Source organism: Cupressus sempervirens, chromosome 10 (genome assembly GCF_028749045.1).
Source record: "Cupressus sempervirens isolate cs-2001-9-10 chromosome 10, ASM2874904v1, whole genome shotgun sequence".
Classification (NCBI taxonomy): Eukaryota; Viridiplantae; Streptophyta; class Pinopsida; order Cupressales; family Cupressaceae; genus Cupressus; species Cupressus sempervirens.
In genome coordinates this window covers 688,564,395-688,585,661 of record NC_143127.1, presented here as the reverse complement: position 1 = coordinate 688,585,661, position 21,267 = coordinate 688,564,395, and the positions used below count along the sequence as shown (strand labels likewise).

The window sequence follows — 21,267 nt, the reverse complement described above, 5'->3', positions numbered from 1 at the left end:
TTAATCCTTAGTCACTCACTATTTTTTTTTAAGAAGGCAGGTTGGTATTTTTAGGGAGAGGCAGAGTAATTCCTTGGAAGATAATTGAATCCAAAAATGGAATAAGGATAGGGTCCTGAAGCTATGAAGAATTCTAGTTGTAAATAGGTTTCCATCTACCCTAACATAGGTAATTCCCAATCCTCTTTAGGGATAGTGATTAGGAGAGAAGTAAGGAATTGGGGCTTAAATATATTAACTATGAAATGTATTATGAGCCATTAACTATTTTATAATTTAATATGAACCACTAACTATTTTTGATCTATTGAGCTATACCCAATTAAATCCAAAGCCTTTGCTAACAAAAAGAAAATGGGTACCTAATGTTGAGCATGAAAAGAGGTCTGCTAGTTGTCCATTTATAGTGAAAGTGTCTAAAATATTGGGCACACCTCAAATTTCATTTGCTTCAACTTCAGCTTCAATGGGATCACTATTCCACCACTCGCCTATTCATTTATGTAAATGTAAAGTTTAAGTAGTTAGAGTGACTACTAAATGTAATGACTATCCAGTAGGAGTGCACAAGGAAAAGTCTAAGAGATTGAACACTATAAATCATTGGCATAGAAATTCCTTATTGGAAATTACCTACTCTTTATATATACAACATTAACTTAGATTAATCTTGTAACAATAAAAAATGAAGAATTATTTCACAAATGGAGATACGATATACCTTATCACCAGACATTAGAACTTGTTTTTTTATTGTTGCACCATTATCTTTTGTTTAGAAGGGGTCCAGATCAACCCACATTTTCCCAACCAATGAAATTGTCTTTTGATCAAAAGCTATTGCGTAGTCAAATAGACCCAAGCATGGACTGCACACTTCCAACTAAAAATACAACATTATGCAAATGAACCCAATATAATTGAACCATCTAAAAAAAAAAAAGTTATGCTAAAGAAACTGATATAATTGAACCATGCTACACTAAAAATCAAATACAAATTGAATGGGTAACAAGGTGACATGAAAATTAAATAAGAATGACCTTAGAAGGAATTAATTTTCCACAACCCATAGACCTAGATCACTCTTTTTGAGTTATACTGTGTATGCTTTTTAAGCTCAAAAAAAGTGTTTAGACTTAACCTTTCCTCAGAGATCTTCACTAAGCAATAGACCAAGATGACATGTTTTATTGGAAGAGAGGAATTCCTAGTATTACCATTTCTAAAAAAGAAAAAATGACTTATTTTTGAAGTGAAAACCACTCCTAAGGGTTCATACACAACTTTATGGTTTCACAATGAAGTAACCCTAAAATAGAGATGTTACAATTAGCTGGAAAAAGTCCCCGACCCCTCAATCTAGCTACTTCATCAAACTTCACCCATGCCATGCATGGACTCATTCCCCTATTTTTTGCACCAAACTATTTATCTTTTTCTATTACAAATTTAGTAGGTTTATTGTGCTACTTTGACTGATATAAATTTGCAGATTTTTCCTTCTAAGTTACCAAGGCATTACAAACATTTTCCATATGTTTCTTCTTTCCTATGTCAAACAAATCCTTTTATAGAAGCTATGAATTCTTCACTCTTAAAGCCTTCATAGTCTTCACTTACACCAACTGTCATTATATTTGGGCTTTCTGGAGGAACAACATCCTCTCTTCCATAACTGTTGGGACTCCTCCCCATCTTTTCACTTCCACTCTTAACAACATTTATTAGTATTATTGTCTTGTGCATACTTGAAATCAGCTCTTCATAGTCTATGTCATGTCCTTCTCCCATTAACACACACATGTTAGCTATATCCAGACCCCACCTAACATATAAGTACCCACCATCACTAGATCATGTTAAGCGATATTCATAATAGGTTTATATATAATCAATACTTACTAAGAATAATAAATCTGTTTGAATTGGACAAGGAATGCATGCAAATCTTTTTATCCTTATTACCTCAAAGCCTAAGACCTAGAAGCATGCAAAGGAAATATCTACAATCGAGAACAATTTTGACAGTAAATGACATAACACCATGCACCTCTTATTCTTAGTTGCTTCAAAAAATCATCTACTTTGGGAGCCTACAAAAATTTGGAGGATAAAGCTTAGAATACCAGCTAATGTCAATCATGGACTAAGATACTCTCTTAATAGTCAAGTTTTTCCTTGGGAATCTAGAGTACTTTCTAACAAAACAAGTTGTGCCTACCATTTCATCAAATGGATTCAATATTTATGTTAGGTAATCAAAACAAAAATTATTAGTTGGAATAGTACTAGGAAATTATTTTGAAAATCAAGAATACATTGAAAACTATAAATAGCATAACCTTGCAAAAAATTAGTCATGGTAATCATAGATTTGGAACTCATAGTGGATATGTTCTTCACTTTATAGGACAAAAAATGAGAATTAGATGCTAATTCATCTTGTTTAAAGAATGGAGAATCCTTTGGTCCACTCAATTTTAACATATATTTTCTCAATGATACTGCATTCTCCTAATGATAATCTATATGAGAATCATAGTCTAGATTTGGAAATATGGGTGAATCTACATAATCATTAGAGACATAGAAGAGCTCACTTCCGTTGCTATAAATTATAGCATCAAAAGAAGACAAGTTGATTGAACCATACTAGAGAAAAGAAAGTGTTTCTGTAACTGTCAATGAAGTTGAAAAAACAAATCCAAAGGATGTAGAGGTGTGTATAGAACGAATTGCTATGATAATCTTCTACATCATATTCACTAGTTTCTAAGCACATGGTTCTTCATTGGAATCATAGAAATCCACTACAATCACATATAGATGCTTTCTTCTCCTTAGAAGCAATTTTGTTGGTGAGTTTAAGCTATTACCATGTTCAAGATTTTCTTTTTCCCTTCCATTCTCATCATGCCTTTCTTGTGCCTTGGATGATCTTCCCTTAGATCTCTTTATAGCTTTCCTAATATGCTTAGGAATGCCTTCATTACGAGAATTGACATATTGCACAAATCTATCTATGCTATTGAATGAACTAAAGTGATAATCTAGGTCCATAGAAATTCTGAGAGATGTATCTTATACATCCTTAAATGAATCAGTCTCTGATTCTAATTTTGCATTTTCAATAGGATCAATCTGCCATTGTAGGTGTCTCATACTACATTGTGAAATTTTTAACAAATGTACTTTGCAATGTTGAGGCCAATAATAGAGGTGAATGTTCCTCAAGCCATTTTTTCTGCACTCAGACTAGAGATTCTTATCGGCTACAAGTTTGTAGAGAGCCGATGCAATAGACTTGTCATCATGGGGATCTATCAATAACCTATTTTGTAATGTATACAAATGAAGTAATTGAAATTCATCAAATACTAATATGTTATATGAAAAATTTGTTACAAATTCTTGAGCTAAAATTCTTAGATATAGACTATACCTGATGAATATCAACTAGTCCTCGCTTCTTTGTGGCTACCATGGGCAATCCATGTGTAGTTGCCTGAAAAAAATTAATTCTTTACTATGTGAACTTCTTTTTGATGATTTAGATGGCACTGGTCATGTGCTAAAACTTGTTTGATCATTCTTTATGATTTTCAATAATACACATACACTCTCTCTCAAAATTCCTCACATGAATTGTAAATTTTCTTCTTAAACATCAGTAAAATCTATTATTTTTATTATGAGATAAAACACTATTGACAATAAAAGTTTGTTAACCTACCTCAATGAGAGTCAAGCCAAAGGATTCCACTAAAGCTAGATTAATGAAAACACCCTGTACATTGTAACACAATAATTTTGAAGGTACATGCATTTCATTTATCATGGAGAATGTAGTGCAGTTTAGAGTTTTTATCCAATATATAGATAGAAAGCTTCACCAACCTTTGTTTTTGCAACAATTTTGTAGATGTCACTCACATCTGATTATTTGTGATGCTTTGGATATGCCACTTCTCTGTATAGATCATACTTGTCAATTAGCTTTAGAATAGTAGTAAGAAAATTTGCACTTGCTACAAGAATTAGATCAATATCATCTCAATTGCCCATGATCAACATCTATTAGTTCATAACAAAAACTAAAAATCATTAGCTATAGAAGCAGTGTAACATGTCATAGAAAGGAGACACAATTTCAAAAAAAGGCATACTAAATTTTACAATTTCCTCAGTTTGTTGCACTCTCCAAAATCCTTCACTAAAGTTGTGATATTTTTTTAGGATCAGGTCAAGCAAGAGCCAATATTATTGGCTTTGAAGTATTGTTCAAGAATTGTAGGGTCTAAAAATTAAAAGATGGGTGTTAGGTCCATATTATTTATGGTAAGTTCATGATAATGTATTAGACCTAAAAATACTTTTTATTCCAATTAGAGTGCACATGTTTATGCAACCAATTTGTAAATTATACCAAACCCCATCTAGAGGCAAGGATTAAAGTTTTTCCCTCTCTTACCTCAGCCCAAAAAGGGGACTTAGATAATGTTCTCCAAATCTTCGTTTGTGTTATCACCTTGTACAACAACGTTGTTGAAGTCCATTCCAAGAGGTATGACCTACAAAAAATATAACCATTATTGGAAAATTATGACTTCACATTGTAACAAGCATCCATACCTAAGAAGTCACTGACTATTTCTCATACAAGTAAACATAAACAAAAATGCAACTTCCAAAAATGTAAATTTGTTATATGCATTTACCATCATACGAGGCATATAAAGACCATAGTAGTTTTGACCATGCTTGGAACGAGCTCTAAGCTTTCTGTCTAGTTCTAAATCAAAGCCATCATAAAGACCCCACTATTATTCAATTTCTTGCCTTGTACAAGTAACCACAAGCTCAGTAGAGTCAAGACACATTTCTTTATCATCAATCCTGCGATTGATCTTGTATGTCCTATTGATCTCTTCCTTGGATTGCTTTCCTTGTTTTAGTCTTTGTTCCAATTTATTCCTTTTTTATTCTTTGCAAATGTGGTATTGTTAGGTGACAATGCTTCTTGGAAAGAAAATATGTCATTATAGTATTGATGAAAAGTTTTGGATGGTTTCATTGTCAAGTACAATACTATAAAGTTAAGAAACAACATTCTTATCAAACTAAATGTGGTATAGGTTTTAAAGTCATAAATCATGGAATGAGTGTCTAAAAGATGTTAATAAATAGTGATTAGAAATAGATCTTGAAGACCTTAGAAGGTAAAATACAAAAGAATTAAAGGCTGTGAGACTGTCACAATGAGGATAGTCACATATTATCTTTTATTGTTGCCATCAAATATAGTGCTTTAAAATGATGGAACATTAATCAGTAATCCTAAAAGAAAGACATTGCTATTGAAATTAAGAGTAGTGGACTGGGATATGCAAGACAAAGTAGAGTTATTCATCAGAGTAGTCATGGAGGACACCACTATGAGGACATGAAAAAATAGAGAGGTCTATTATGTAATAGAAAAAGATGCACTAAGAAGACTGAATTCTCAAATCTTTCCATGAGCTCAAAGGGAATTGTCATGATGTGACAAACCTATGAGGTCCTTCTAATAGTATTAAAGACTGGTATGGTGAGCATGCAAAGGTTGTAAGAGGGATGTATAAATAACAATGATGAACAAATGATAACTACACTATTATGATAGTGTTGAAGGTATGTTAACAGTATGAATTAGATTTAATCCAAATCAATGGTGTAGTAGCATGAAGGTTATGTCTACTACAACAATTCTTTGAGACATTTGGACTTGAAACCCTCTACCATGAAGGTCAATTGAATATTGTTTATGTAACATCTATTCCACTAGGATACGGTAAGCAATAGTCATTAATCTTATGCTCTTAGCAAGTTTTTAATTGCTACATCATATTTTTGTTTATGTTGTAGATTTTTGTGATTGTTGGTTACCTTCAATCATTATGTTTGTATTTATGTTCTTCTATGGCTTATTGTGTAGAAAAAATCATGACCGTGGGACCATATTTTAAGAGTAATTATTACATAGTTTTTGTCATATAAATAAAATGAGACAATCTTTTTGTTTTCTGTTAACTATTATACTTTTTATAGTACTAATAAATCCTATATTTTATGACATAGGACTTGAAAGGACTTGTGTTCTTGAATGAGATCACAATTTCAAATCTCATTAAGTGACTTTCCTAATACAAACTATCTGTGGATCCAAATTTACATCTCTTTACTTGTCTTATTTAATGTAAAGTTAAAGATTAGGTTTTTTTTTCATACATGATTAACTAATTGAAGTAGCTACATAATTTTTGTTCAATTATTTTTAGAAAGAGAGAATTTTATTATTAAATGTGTGTCGATTATTTGTTGCCAAGACATCACAAACAGGTTTGCACAAGATAATATTATTTGAAGGACAATGATGTATCTTCAAATAAAAAAGATATTGTGATGTAAAAGAGAATAATCAACTGACATCCCTCAAAAGGAAGATTTGTGACAATGGCAGATCATGTTTAGGGGATGTGGTAGACTTACAAGTAGTGGTGTCATTGAGAGTGCATAGTATATGACTAAATGCTAATATAAGCAAGAGTTATTTTTTAGTACCTACAAGTTAGGTTTGTTATATAATAAAGTTGAGAAAAATATTCCAAGGACAATTTTAGGGTGCGAATATCAAGACTCAGGCAAAAAGCATGTGATGAAAGTCCTACTAATAGTAGAGATTGTAGAACCTCCAGATAATCACCATGAAGAACATATTACAAACCATAAAGAGTGATTTAGTTATAGGTCAAAGCATTATACAATAAAATGAAGATATCTGACATGCTTAGTTGACATTTGATAGATAAGAATATGATATGTGAAGGTATCAAGAGAAACAACCTTGAAGGAAACACTGACCTAATAAGGGTGATAGTCATGGTCTTATATCTTTGTTTGGCCTTTTCCAAAGATTAATGATAGTGCAAAGAATATACTAAACCCAATAAACAACAATGCCAGAGCTAATCATATAAATAGGATCTCCCTTGAAAATGAGATAGTTAATGCTTATATGACCATAAATTAAGCAGAAGATATACTTATAGAAAAGTCTCTCCCAAACAACTACAAACATCTTGCAAAGGAAAAAATTGATATCAAGTCTCAAAGAGAGTTTAATGGTTATGGTTCTAACCTATTATAGAAATATATGTTTATTTTCCCTTTGCCAATCTAGGGTTATTGTCCTATTTATTTCCAAATGTTTGTGCCAAGGAAAAGAAGTAGCTTCCTACCAGCGTTTAACCTTTAGATAGACCAACTTCCACAGAGTATACGCAATCACCAAAATCTTAAAATCTTCGATACCATCATAAATTATTAGCTTGAACTTTTGTCTAACCTATAATCTAGATACACTTATCATATCTAACTACCAAATTCTAAAAATATTTAACACCCTCATGAATTGTTAGTTTGAACGTTTGGCTAACCTATAGTCTATAGGAATTTAGGGCCAAAGATGGGGAGCTTTGAGAGAATCAAGAGCAAGGAAGACATAGAGTAAATCCATCCAATCAATATTTTGCCCACTGAAGCCCTCTCTTTTTCCTTCCTCTCGACCCCATTTCAACTTGTCTTCAACAAGAAATTCAAAGAAATAATTGATGCTTCATTCTCCACCACATCTAGAGGAATTCCTACATGATTCATGAGCACCTGCAAGAAAAAAATCACACATGATTCACGGCCACCTGTAACAAAATAATTAATCATGGCTTAAAACTTATTCATGGGAAAACCCTATCTCATGAAATACTAATTTGATATCACTCACCAAAGTTTAGAAAATGCCTATGGAAATATTATGTGTTTCTACTCTTTTTCATTGACTTTATCACCTATCTGGCAAAATGCTAATATGATATCTCTCTATTGTGATATTGCTATCAATAGCTAGTTATGTCTATTTTAGCTAAGATTTCTTAGAGCTATTAGAGGGTTTGGCTATCTTTTACCATTGCAAAACACTCTGGGAAACCCTAGAGGCTCAAAAACATAACTAGATCCACCAGAATTCAAAGAAAAATTGGAGAATAAAAGTTTATTCAAAAAGAAAAGAAACTAAAAGCTAAATCCTCTCTATTCAACTCAAGTATCAAGAACTAAATAGTTTTGATAGATGACATCAAATTTGCATATTTCATATGGGTTACAAGAAAATTAAGGGAAGGAAAATAACTATTTTATTAGGTACAAAGGTAAGATCAAGGATGAATGGAACAATCCATCGAAGGTGGGTCTGAGGCCTATGTCAAAAGATGAATTTGACTTTTCAGATATTGGGCTAAAATTTGGTGAATGCCTTATTAGCTTTTCAAAATCTGAGATGTGGATTGAGTGGAGGCTACAAATAATGAAAAGTGAAGATGTTTTATGGCAAGAAGTAAATGATTTATTTTAAATTTCAAACCTTCCCACTGTATTACTAAAGTGCCAAGGAAGTCTACAGTGATTCGTAGAGACACAAAGACCGCTTATCGGGTGATAGATTATTTGGTGCAAAGCTTCTAGTGAAGAAGAAAATGGTATTGATCCACCAATAAAAAAAAATAGAGCTTTTTCATCAAATGACATTAAATTTATGTAATCTAAAGTTAAATTCTGAATTGAATGTGACAATACCTTGGAATGACTTGTGAAGTGGTTTCAATTTGGTAGCAGAGACTAGAATTCTAAGGCCATCTGAGTGGGCATTGAAAATGCCATAGGTTTCTTCAAACCCTGGCTACTTGTTCCAAATATAATAGCTCCCTTGCAGCATCCACAGAGCCGCTCAAAGTCTACAAATCAATGCACATGTGCTTTTTTTTATATGTTCTACAAATGCATCCAATTCATGAACCTTAATAGAAGACATTCTTTATTTGATTTTTGATGATGATGGACATCATGGAGAGTGGTTATGCCTATTTTCACTCATCTAAAGCTTGATTTGATGTAGGAGCCATTTCAAGCATTCCCCAAGGGAGGAGCAAAAAGGAATAAGGATTTGGATGGGGCATTAGAAAATGTGCGTGGAAATATTCTACTCCATTTCAAGTGTTCCCCAAGGGAGGAATAGAAAGGAATAAGGATTTGGATGGGGCATCAGAAAACTCGCACAAAAATATTCTACTCTTTTGCATTGACTTTATCCAAATTTGGTTAGTTAAAATTTTGTTATGACTCAAGTTGGTCAAAATTTCGACCAACCTGAGTTGGGAAAACTAATGTTGGTCAAAAGTTTGACCAAAGCGAGATTTTTTTTTTTTTTTTGTGACCAACATGGGAATGAAAACAAATAATAAAGAGGATTTATAGCTTTGGTTGAAAAATTTGGTAAAAAAATGGGTGCAAATGTAGTAGTGGTAGTGTCTTGTGTTCAAATTCAATGGGCAACATTGCTTCTTTACCATATACAAGCTCAAATGGGGTGAATCCAATTGTTGTCTTCCATGTGGTCTAATATGCCCAAAAAACGTTAGTTAATCTACTTGTCCAATCCTTCTTGTGTATGTGCACTGTTTTAGTCAGAATGGCTTCTAGTTCTCTATTGGTAGCCTCTACTTGCTCATTTTCTTGAGGGTGATAAGGATTGGATTTACAATGCCTTATTCTTTATTCCTTCATAACCTTAGTGATCAAGTTTGATTTAAACTAAGCTCTTTGATCTATGACAAGTTCTCTGGGCACTCCATAATGGGTGAATATTTCTTCATACAGGAACTTAGCTACTTTCTCATCTCTGGCATTTTTCATTTCTCTAACTTCTACCCTTTTAGTTACATAATCCATACATACTAAGATGTAGGATTTGCCACTTGATGGTGGATCAATTGGACCTATGAAGGCCATACCCCACTTATCAAAAGAGGTGACTAAAATTTGTGGAGTGAGTGTCATCTCATCAGTTTTGGTTGGTCAGCGCATCCTCTGGCATTTGCTACAATTAGTTGTATATGTTACTACATCCTTATGTGACATTGGCCAATAATATCCTGTTGCAAGTATCTTTAACTCTATTCATTTCCCTAAAAAATGGCCTCTACATGGTTCATCATGAAAAGCATGTAGTATATCATATATCTCATCTTCCCTGGCACATCTCCTCATTACTTGATCTGGTCCTACATAGAAGAGATTGTTATATATCCAAGAATACTGAAAACTTTTCTTTGCTAGCTTTCTCTTTTGTTTATGAGAGAATTGTGGGGGTAGTCTATTTGCAACAAGATAATTTACAATGTTTGCATACCATGGTGTATGAGTTTCTATATGGAACAAGTGCTCATTTGGAAAAGTGTCTTTAATTAGAGTTGGATCTTCATCAGCAATGGTCAATCTAGACAAATAATCTACAACTATGTTGGATTTTCCTAGCTTATCAATAATAGTAATATCAAATTCTTGTAACAACAAGAGCCATCTTGCCAATCTAGCAGTGATAGCTAGTTTGTTCATTAAATACCTTATAGCTGAGTGATCATTATGAACAAAAATAGGATATCCAATTACATAATGTCTAAATTTGTTCAATTCATAGACTATAGCTAAAATTTCTTTTTCAGTTACTATGTAATTGAGCTTGGGTCCATGCAGGCTTTTACTAATATAGTAGATAGCATTCTCAAGATTAGCAGGCTTTTGTCCTAATATAGCTCCTACAACATAGTCTAATGCATTAGTATGAATTTATGAAATGGAATTAACCAATCTAGTCCCTATAAAACTGGTGTCGTGGTAAGAAGTTTCTTAAGTTGCAAGAAGGCTTCATTACATTAAAGTGTCCAAATAAATTCAGCTTCCTTAGTCAACAATGTGTACAAAGGACTAGCTATTTTTCTAAAGTCTTTTATGAAATGCCTATAATATCTAGCATGACCTAAAAAAGATCTTACATCTTTTGGTTTTTTAGGTATGGGCAGTGTTAGAATTAACTCTATATAAGTAAGATCTAGTTGTATTCTCGTAGCTGATATGAAATGACCAAGTACCACTCCTTCCTATATGAGCATGAAAATTTTTTCACTATTAAGTGCTAGATTATGTTCTTTACATCAGATAAGAACATTTTCAAGATTCATCATGGCTTCTTCAAAGGTGACTCCAAAAGTTGTGAAATCATCCATATATATTTCCATAGTCATATGATATATAAGCAAAAATGCTAATTACAACTCATTGGAATGTTGTAGGGGCATTACACAGGCCAAATGGAAAAAAATTATATGTAAAAGTACCCCATGGGCATGTAAATGTGGTTTTGTCTTGATCTTCAGGAGCAATACTTATTTGATTATAACCACTATACCCATCTAAAAAAGAGAAATACTTCTTTCCAACTAGAGTGTCTAGAACTTGATCAATGAATGGTAAAGGAAAGTGATCCCTTTTGGTTTCCTTATTCAATTATCTATAATCTACACAAATCTTCCATTCCCCTCCCTTTTTAGGCACTATGACTAGGTGTGACACCTATCTACTATCAAATATAGGATAAATAAAACCAACATCAAGCAATTTTTGCAATTTAGTTTTAACTATTTCTCTAAGGGTTGGATTAATCCTTCTCAGGGGTCAACAGAGTGACAGACATCTTTCATTGATGTATATTCTATGAGTACATAATGTAGGACTCAACCCTTTCATAGCCCCATAGTCCAATGCAAAATCCTTTTCATGTTTTTGAAGTAGCTCTATTAATTGTTTCATATATGTGGAAGATATTTGGGATTGACATGGAGATTATGACCTTTTGACAACTCAACAGTAGTTGTAGACTCAATTATAGCAGCTTCAAAGATTGAACTTGTATCTAATTCCCATAGTAAGAGTTGATGAATAATGTCTGGCTCCTTGAGAAAAATACAATTCTTATTACATTCCTCATATGTGGTTAATTCTAACATAAAACTATCAGATACATCTTTTTCTACCACACAAGTGTTAGCAAGAATAGTTTGAATTACTAAATGCTCTTCCTATAGCTTTAGAAAAGATTGTCTATGTAACATCACAAGCTATGCTATAGAGTTTAACTCTTCTTCTCCATCCCCTAAATTTGGCTAGACAAATGTGCTTAAATTTGGTTGTGGTTGTGCTAGAGGATATAAATCAAATTTCTTTATTGCTTGACCAATAGTTGTGCACATATTCCCTAACCCACAACTTATATTTCAATCAGCTGTAGCTAACCATGTTTGTCCTAAAATGATAGGGTAACCAGATAAATTAACTTTGGGAGAAAGAATCATGAAATTTGTAGGGTACTCTAGAGAGTCTAGGGTTACAACTATGTCTTCTATCATCCCATCATGAGTGATAGTAGAACTATCTGCAAGTTGTAGAATTGTTGGAGTAGCCCTCAATCCCTCTATTTTCAACTTCTTCATAGTATCCCTCTATTTATAGCAGCACCAAGATCAATTAAAGCATTTTTAACAGACTGAACTTTTATAATCACATTGAAAACTGGACTTCCTAGATTAGAATATTTAGGAATGATCAATTTTCCTAACATGATGTCAGCTAATTGTCCTACAACATGGATTGTAGTTGGGTCCTTTTTCTTCCTCTCGAGCTTTTTTAGGTAGGCTTCTCTAATGGATTTTCCATAGATAGGAACATCTTTAATAGATTGGTATAGGGGTATTTGGACATCCATGTTCTTTAACTGATCAATAATATCAAAAGATTGTTCCTCTATTTGTGTAGGTTTAGTTTGTATGAGATTCTCTAGAAAAGGAGGTTCAACTACTAGTTGGGCTTGAGTTGAGCTAGTGACATTAGCTGGGTCAACCTCTTTAGAAACTGTAGGTTCTGATGCTATAGGAGTAGCCAATATTTTAGTTATAAGAGGTGGTTTAGGCACTAGTAGGGTTGTACCAGATCTCAAATTTATATTTGCAACATTCAGAGCGTAAGAAGGATATTGCTGAGCATCAACATAGTACATGGGTTGTTGTGATTGCTAGTTATTTGGATTTGGCTGAGGTTGTGCAAGTAACTGGGTCTACTTTTGAGGTCTAGGACTTGTAGGTGGTGGCATTAGTATAGGTTGTTGGACTAGAGGTGGTAATTGTGGTAATTGTGGATTACTAATATTTTGGTTAGGCCATTGTTGAGGTCCTCTCCATTGATATGTAGACTAGCAATTCGCCTGGGGTGGTTGCCATTGGTTCTACTAATTCCACCATTGAATATTTTGTTGGTTTGGCCAAGAAGGTTAGGAGTTCTGAAGCCATTGAGGCTGTTGTGGATTATTTTTCCAAGCATTATTCCAATTAGGTTGACTATATTGTGGAGGACCTTGGGTATTACAGTTTTTCCATTGATTACCATATAGATTTGAATTTTGCAAAGGGTCCTGAGGCATACCTTGATGTTGGGCCCATGGTTGATGTTGAGCAACAAAGAATACTTGCTTTTCATCTCCATCTATCTTGATGTACTCAGTTGGATGATGCCAGTTTTTCACGCTAGTGATCAATTTGCATTGGCAATCTTTCTTCTGCTTTCAACAATGTGGTCAGTACTCGGCTAATTGTACCTCAGCTTTTGCATGTTTCTTCTTAGTAGTCATTGTGTTGAGATGTGTATGACATCATTTATAATTTCATGCTTGGAATCTAAGAGCATATTATATATCTCGAGCTTTGAAATACCCTAATTGATTCTTTTAGCAGTTGTAGTCCAGTGTCCTTTTTGTAGTGCCTGCCCCTAGTTCGCCATTTTTCTATCAATGCTAAACAATTTTAGGCCAATTTTATGCTTGATGATTAGTAGCATTATTTTGAGATTATCATATATTGTTTCAGATTCATTTGTTTTTTATGATGAGATTACTTGGTACTCTATACCTCATGTATGCATGATGATTATTACAGTATTTTCAGTTATTAATGATGATTGGTTAGATGGATTATCATATGTGTTTTCTTATGGATACTTACCCCATACTGCATGTGTATGGTGTGCATGTATGTTTTCTTTATGTATGGCATTTCTGATGTGGTTAAGGAAGGGAGTCATAGTCACCTGGTAGTCAAGATCTACACAATGCACCACTTTATCATCAAGATATCTACTACCTCTATCTAACTTCACTGAACATAATTTTATCCCTATGAGGAGATATAGTCTAATTACCAGAAACCACTTCTTAGGAACTCTGTCTGAAAACTATCTTCTATAAATCTTAAATAATCATCACTAGTCTCTGACTTTCTACATGTGTACTTAACCATAGCATTAAAACACTATGTAGAACATATCCTCAACTATGCTTGAACTCATCTTCAATCTACAAATTATATAGTCTCAATCTCTGTCTACTACTCTATTAGTCTTTAGTATGTTGACATCAAAGAAAAACGCTACCATGAATGCAATATTTGATCACACCAACAAAATCCCAAATGTTAGGATACTCCCTGATAGGAATATCATCAACGTTCTTTCTAACATATCTATCCATAGATATTGGGATAAAATGATAAAAGGAATAAAACCTAGAAATTACCCTAAAAATAGAGACTAAAGGACTAGGTCAATTTAGGAAGATGTCCTACAACCGCATTGACGTAGTCTAGTGACCTAAAAATAAATTATGGAGTAAGATCCCAAAAATTATGTTCTAGATCTATAATTATTTCTCTGTTAACTTGCAAATCAACACTGGGAAAGAAAGGTTTTGGGGTTGGGGTTTTATGAGGTCTTATCTTGGTCAAGCCTTAGGTTAAGGAATTAACTATAATTGAGAAATGTAAATGTAAATGATTGAAAGATGAGAAATGTTAGGATTCAAATTTCTTGAAACCCTTATTTGTAAGGATTTTGTATGTAAATGCATTATAGATCTTGAATTAGGAATATAGAGTATCTCCACTCTTTGCAATAGATCCGATATAATACCATCATGGTGGCATGGATAAAAAGATGCATCAATTTAGAACATGATAAATGCTTCAATGTAGATTTCCTCTATTAATGGCCAACAATAAGCTAGTTTTAGAAGAGGAAATGCTCACAAAGGATCCTTCAATGCTAGATAGAAATCTCCTAGCTTAAATGATTGAAAATACTAAATACTTGAAAATCTCAAATACTTGAACTCATTGGATCCAAAAGGTAGAAATCTTCACTTGAGAGCAAGAACTTGAGTGCTTGAATGAATGAGATTCTTGAGATATGAAAATGAAGCCTCTAAGTATCCTTATATATGAGTTTTCAAGTGGGAAAATAATACAAGCTGACTAGATAATGGTATAAAACTAATTAAACCCCCAAGGCCTTTTAGGCCCCAAGCCTTGAGACCTCTAGGGATTAGGTCAATCTAGGTTGACCTAGTCTAGAATAGGTTGACTTGAGTTGACTTGAATTAACATAGTCCTGGAGATTAGGTCCATGAAGCCATAGAGAGAACCATACCAAAAGGAATAAGGTGGAAAGAGGAAGAAGGTGAGGGAAAAGGAGATTGAGTAGAGGCATATCCATGGTCTAAAGAGGGTATTATGAAGATAGAGCTAATATTTATTAAAAGGAAAGTGGGTCCATTTTAAGACAACACAATAAGAAAAGGAAAATCCATAAGATACAATGATACATCATGAAATATACAATCATACATCTTCCACTGCACATGTCATAATAGTAACAATAATAATGAGTCAAATCATGATACAATCCAAGTACAAATATACATATTCATAATAGATGTCACATAACCATATGTTATAGAATACATGATAACATCTCAAGATGAACAATATTAAAATCTCCAAGTAATGAAAAAGAAGATAGAAGAAGAAACAAGGATCATCCAATGGTAATAACATGAACATCAAATTTCAATAGTAATATAATCACTACCACCTGACTGAATGGAACCCAAAAAGGTCCACTCACATCTTGCTAAGGAGATAACTCCATATCTCACTCAAATTTTTTATTCCAAACAAGAAAGACTAAAGAAAATGGTACATTATATAAAATGGTAATCAATGGTTATAAGTTTATCAAGTATTAAAAATTGAGACACAAATTAGGTGTACCAAATGCAATGTAGGAACCTTGGAAACATATATAAAAGTATCATCACATAAGTCAATTTTAGAATTACCCTAGTAGTCTCTCTAGACCTCGACCCCCTAGTGACACTATGTGGTAACAACAATCCATTGAGATCTATCTATTGATACCGTGGCTGGAGTTTCCTTACCTAGAGTATTAGGATCCAAGAGTAATCAAGGAGCAGGCAGTAGTAGGAAACCTCCTTCTAGGGGTAATCAACAGTAGGGAGGAACTCATCGTCCAACATAGAGTGATGGTGGTGGTTCCAATGCTAGGAACTATCATAACATGCATCAAAACAAGCAAAATCAATACACTCAGCCAGCACAAAGTAACTAGTCTTATGCTAGTGGGGGTAGCACTCAGTAGTCTAGTGCACCTAGAGTGTAGGGGAGTTTCAATGGAGAGTGTTTCTCATGTGGATAATGCAGCTATAAGTCATCCCATTGCCCTCAAGGGAAATCACATTTCTCAGATCAAAGACCTTCAGTTTCAAAATCTATAGTTGGAGACATGGGTAGGTCCCTGAGAGTGTTCTTAGTGGAGTCATATCCTCCTAGGGGGGGAAGTGTCCAATGGGAACCCTATAGCGAGTTCTTGAGTTTTACCATTCTTGTAGACTTCCAGAAGTAAGCCTAAGTCTAGGGGGTGGATGTAGTGCCTACCCCTAGTTCACATTTTTGCTATTAATGCTGAACTCTTTTAGGCCAGTTTTATGTTTGATGATTAGTAGCATTATTTTGAGATTATCAAATATTGTTTCAAATTTAGTTGTTTATTATGATGAGATTACTTGGTACTCTATACCTCATGTGTGCATGATGATTATTACAACATTTTCAGTTATTAATGATGATTGGTTAGATGGATTATCATATGTCTTTTCTTATGGATACTTACCCCATACTACATGTGTATGGTGTGCATGTATGTTTTCTTTATGTATGGTGTTTCTGATGTGGTTAAGGAAGGGAGTCATAGTCACCTGCTAGTCGGGATCTACACGATGCACCACTTCTTGCCATTGTTTGTTTAGTTTAGAATATTGTGTTTGTACATGAGTGGATTTTATGTAGATTGTAGGTACTAGGTATCGACTTCCTTGAATTGCTAGGATGAGTGTACCTTATCACATTATCTCAATGGCAAGAGAGGGGAGTAAATTCTTAAGTCCAAATCTTAAACCCTTAACCCATTTGTCCTAGAAAATTAGAACATGTATCTGAGTTGATTACCTTCTGAATGCGTCGTATGACGTTAATTCATGATTATAACCCTTCAGTTTGATTATGTATGTGTTTTTCTATGATGGGTTTTCGTATTTTTTCCTATAGGTCTTTAGGTGATTTTCTATTAATTAAGTCAAATTAAATGATTTAATTTAATGGAAAATTATACGAAAATTTTAATATTTAATTATAATTAATTAATTGGGAAATTAATTAAATAAAAAGAATTAAATATAAAGATTAAAGTTATAAGTTTAATTTTAGAATGTGATAATATTTATTTAATTTAATAATAATATATTTAGAGTTCATTTTTAAATAAATGATAAATTCTATTATTATTTAAGTTAATATTTTATCACTTAATGTTTCAAAAATAAATTAAAAAGTAAAAAAAAAAAATTAATTTATTAAAAGTTTTAAGATTGCATAATGTGTGCATGAAATTAAAATTTAATAAATTAATCAAAAAGAGAAGTCAAGTGAAATTAAATAAAGTTATTTTATATTTTATAAATGTGCATGAAAAAGATAAAGAAAAGATAATAAAGAGTTAATGTCTGGCGAGCAAGGAGTCTTCTCGGGTGATCGCACAATTAGTGCCTCGATTTTAGGAGAGAACTCCTTATCACTAATTGAGGGTTCATTTTCGAAGAACCACAAATTTTTGGGAAGAAGAAAGGATTTCAGAAGAGAGAAGATTTTGGAGAGGAGAAATTTTTCTCATAATTTTCTTGGGCATAGTGATTAGCATCAGAATCTCGGTAGATGCTTGTGATTGTTCGCATAGTTTATTACACTTTTTCTTTTCCTATCTTCATCGCGACTATTGAATGGTTATTTGAATAATTCTTGTGACAAATATTTTAGTACTATGAATTTCTAATATGTATGTTAAATCTTCTATACATGGGAAGATTAAAAGATCAATATATTCCTTCTTCAATAGATTTAAAAGTTGAAAATTAATGGGGAAGGGTTTTGTATTAAATTTGAAAATTTCAATTGAGGATTCAACCGGTTGGTTGTATTTCCTCTATTTGATTAAAGTTGGAACTTTTTATATAAATAAATAAATAAATAAATAAATATATATATATATATATATATAAATTATAAATGTTTTAGGGGGGGGAGGGGGTTTGTTTTATAACAAAATATTTTTAAAAATATATAAAATATAAATTTAAAAAAAATATTATAAGGAGGGGGTTTTACCTCACCTCCCCCCACCTTCATCACACGCAACTCTTACCACTGATGCAAAGACTGTGATAGCGGCAGTAAATAGTATTGTCGTGGCCGCATGCCCTATGACAGTTGTAGGGAGGCCGTGGCCGAAGCCGGCGGGCCTTTGTAATAAACGCTTTAAAAAGTTTTGTTTTGAAAATCTTTTTTTATAAATTTTATAATTTAATTTAATTTAATTTTTATAATTAGTTTATCAAAAATTTAAAATATTTAATTTATTAAATTATGTTTATTTAATATTTTACTTTAATAATATATTTAATAAAGGATATAGATTATTATTTTCTATAGTTATTAACTAATTTAATTAAATGAAATTTTATTAAGTTTAATTAATATATAGGAATACTTAGTGAATTTATATTTATTTTGTTAAACAATAATATTGACTTTAATTAAATTGAGAATAAGTTTTATTGGAAAATCAATAGATATTATTTTAATAATATAAATGAATATATAATTTTCCTTAGATTATTTTAAGAAATTGACTTAAAATCAAATAGGGGTAATTTTATATTTTATTCGAACATAAGAACGGGTTAATTGTAAGGGTGAATTGTGAGACTTATTTAATTGAAGCTTACATTGAACGAAAACTGAAACCTTACATTTCACTCAACAATATGTTTTCAAAATCAAACCAATCAAGGAAACCTACGCTTTGTTATCTGAATGTTGTCTTTGCATTGGGTTTGGGTTGACTAGTGTCTTGACCAGTTTTAGGATGTGTACTAGAGGCTTGAGAGTTATGCGTTTGTGGTTTTATGATGAATTGATCTTGATATTTTAAACTCACCCATGGTAATGTGTTTGGTATGCTCTATGATGAGTTGTATTTATTTTTTGTTATTGCTTTCTAGTGTCCTTGTGTGAAGCTGAGGTGAATGCTATGACATGTTTGACTTAACCTTTTTGAGTCTTCGATTAGTATTTTTGGGATGCTTTCTAGTTGCTCATAGAGAACTAATGTGTTATTGTGATTACCTTTTGATGCTTTCCAGTCACTTGTATAGGGCTGAGGTGAAATTTGTGATTCTTTGATTTATGCTTTTATGAGCATAGGGTAGGTAATCTACATGTTAAATTAGGAAGTGGCTTGCGATGGAGGTCGGGGCCTAAGGTGCCTACCAGGGTAACCCATTGTAAGTAGTTTAATAAGTGACAACATTTCATTAAATGGGTCTAAAATGAATTAATAAGATATTGGTACCACAAAAAGTCACTAAGGGGCCGAAGGATTAAAAGACTAGTTGGGTAACCTGAGAGTTGACTCATTAGTATGCCTTGTCAGTATGAAAGGATACTAGTGCCACATAGGGTCACTAGGGGGCCGAAGGATTAAAAGACTAGTGGGGTAACCCTAATGTTGATTCGTGTGATGACACTTGCCCACTAGCAATATAGATTTCCTACTTGTCAGTGTTTGCCTCTAGGTCTAGATGTCAATTTATCTTGGAACCTTTGAGTTAGATTAATTTTAGGGTTTCCTGGACTTAGAGATTACTTTTTATATTTGGATTGATATCTTTTTTGGGACTTGAGACTATCTCCTCAGTGCACTGGGCGTGGGCCACTTAGGTTCCATGTAGTCAAGTGGTAGTACTTTTTGCTCTTACCATTGAGGTCTGCCCATTGATACCGTGGCTGGAGTTTCCTCATCTACTTTTCCTTTCATTTTATCTATATGTGATGGAACGTTGTATCTTTATGATGGATAGTTATATCTTTATGTAGATGATTTTACTTATTTTATTGTACTTGGTTTCATGGATTCAAGAGGGATGATGTAATCTATTTTTATAAATGTATATTCTTTTAGCCTTTCATACCTTGTGACATGTATAGTGGATGATTAAGCATTCTAAATTTTATTTTGAAGTGGCATTCAGAACAAATGTATATTATTTAAATGGACTTTGGAATTTTAATTATTCTTTCATGTGGATGTGTTATTTATTAGACTTAGTTTTAATTAAAATTTAAATGTGACTCAATGTCTTGGGATTCTTAAGGAATGTAATCTGTTATGTTTTCTTATGTTTGATTGTATGTTATTGCTTCTACTAATTTATGATTGATGTGTATGCTATTATTTCTTTAAAAAAAAAATGTTTGGTAAACTTAGTAAAAGTTTAGGTTACATTCTTTTGGATCCCTTGGTAGGGCATTACACTTTTCCTTTCATCATTGTTGATCTTGAGTAATTAACAAAATTTTTTCTTGAGGTCATCCCAAGAAGATTGATATACACCTCCTCCAGCCATCAAGTTTAATGCTTCTAGACAACTATCATTTGAACCTCTAAAAAAGACTAGCTTTTGTGAATCCTCAAACAACACATGCTGAGGGTTCTTCTGTAGTGTATACAAGAAACGTGAAACATAGTCATCCAATATTTCTTCCTCCTTTTTTGATATTCTAAAGATATCATCTCCTCTATAATCATTTTCTTTGCAATATTCTTTGTATTTGTTCAGAAACAGAGTTTGCATTTCATCCCAAGTACCTATTGCATTGGCTCATAAACCCATGAACCATCGTAATGTTGACTCTTTCATTGTTGCTGGAAATAATTTGAGCTTATGGGCATTAGTGTTGTAGTCAAAGCTATGATAGAGTATGTCAAACTCAAACAAGAAGGTATTAGGATCTTTAGTTGCAAGGTTATAAAACTTTGGAAGAGCAT

General features: G+C 32.8%; 1 pseudogene; it reads right to left on the bottom strand.

Moving 5' to 3' along the window:
• Positions 1 to 1,557: 1,557 nt before the first annotated feature.
• On the bottom strand, positions 1,558 to 20,256 carry LOC149535714 (putative sucrose-phosphate synthase 2; annotated as a pseudogene).
• Between the last annotated feature and the right edge of the window lie 1,011 nt (positions 20,257 to 21,267).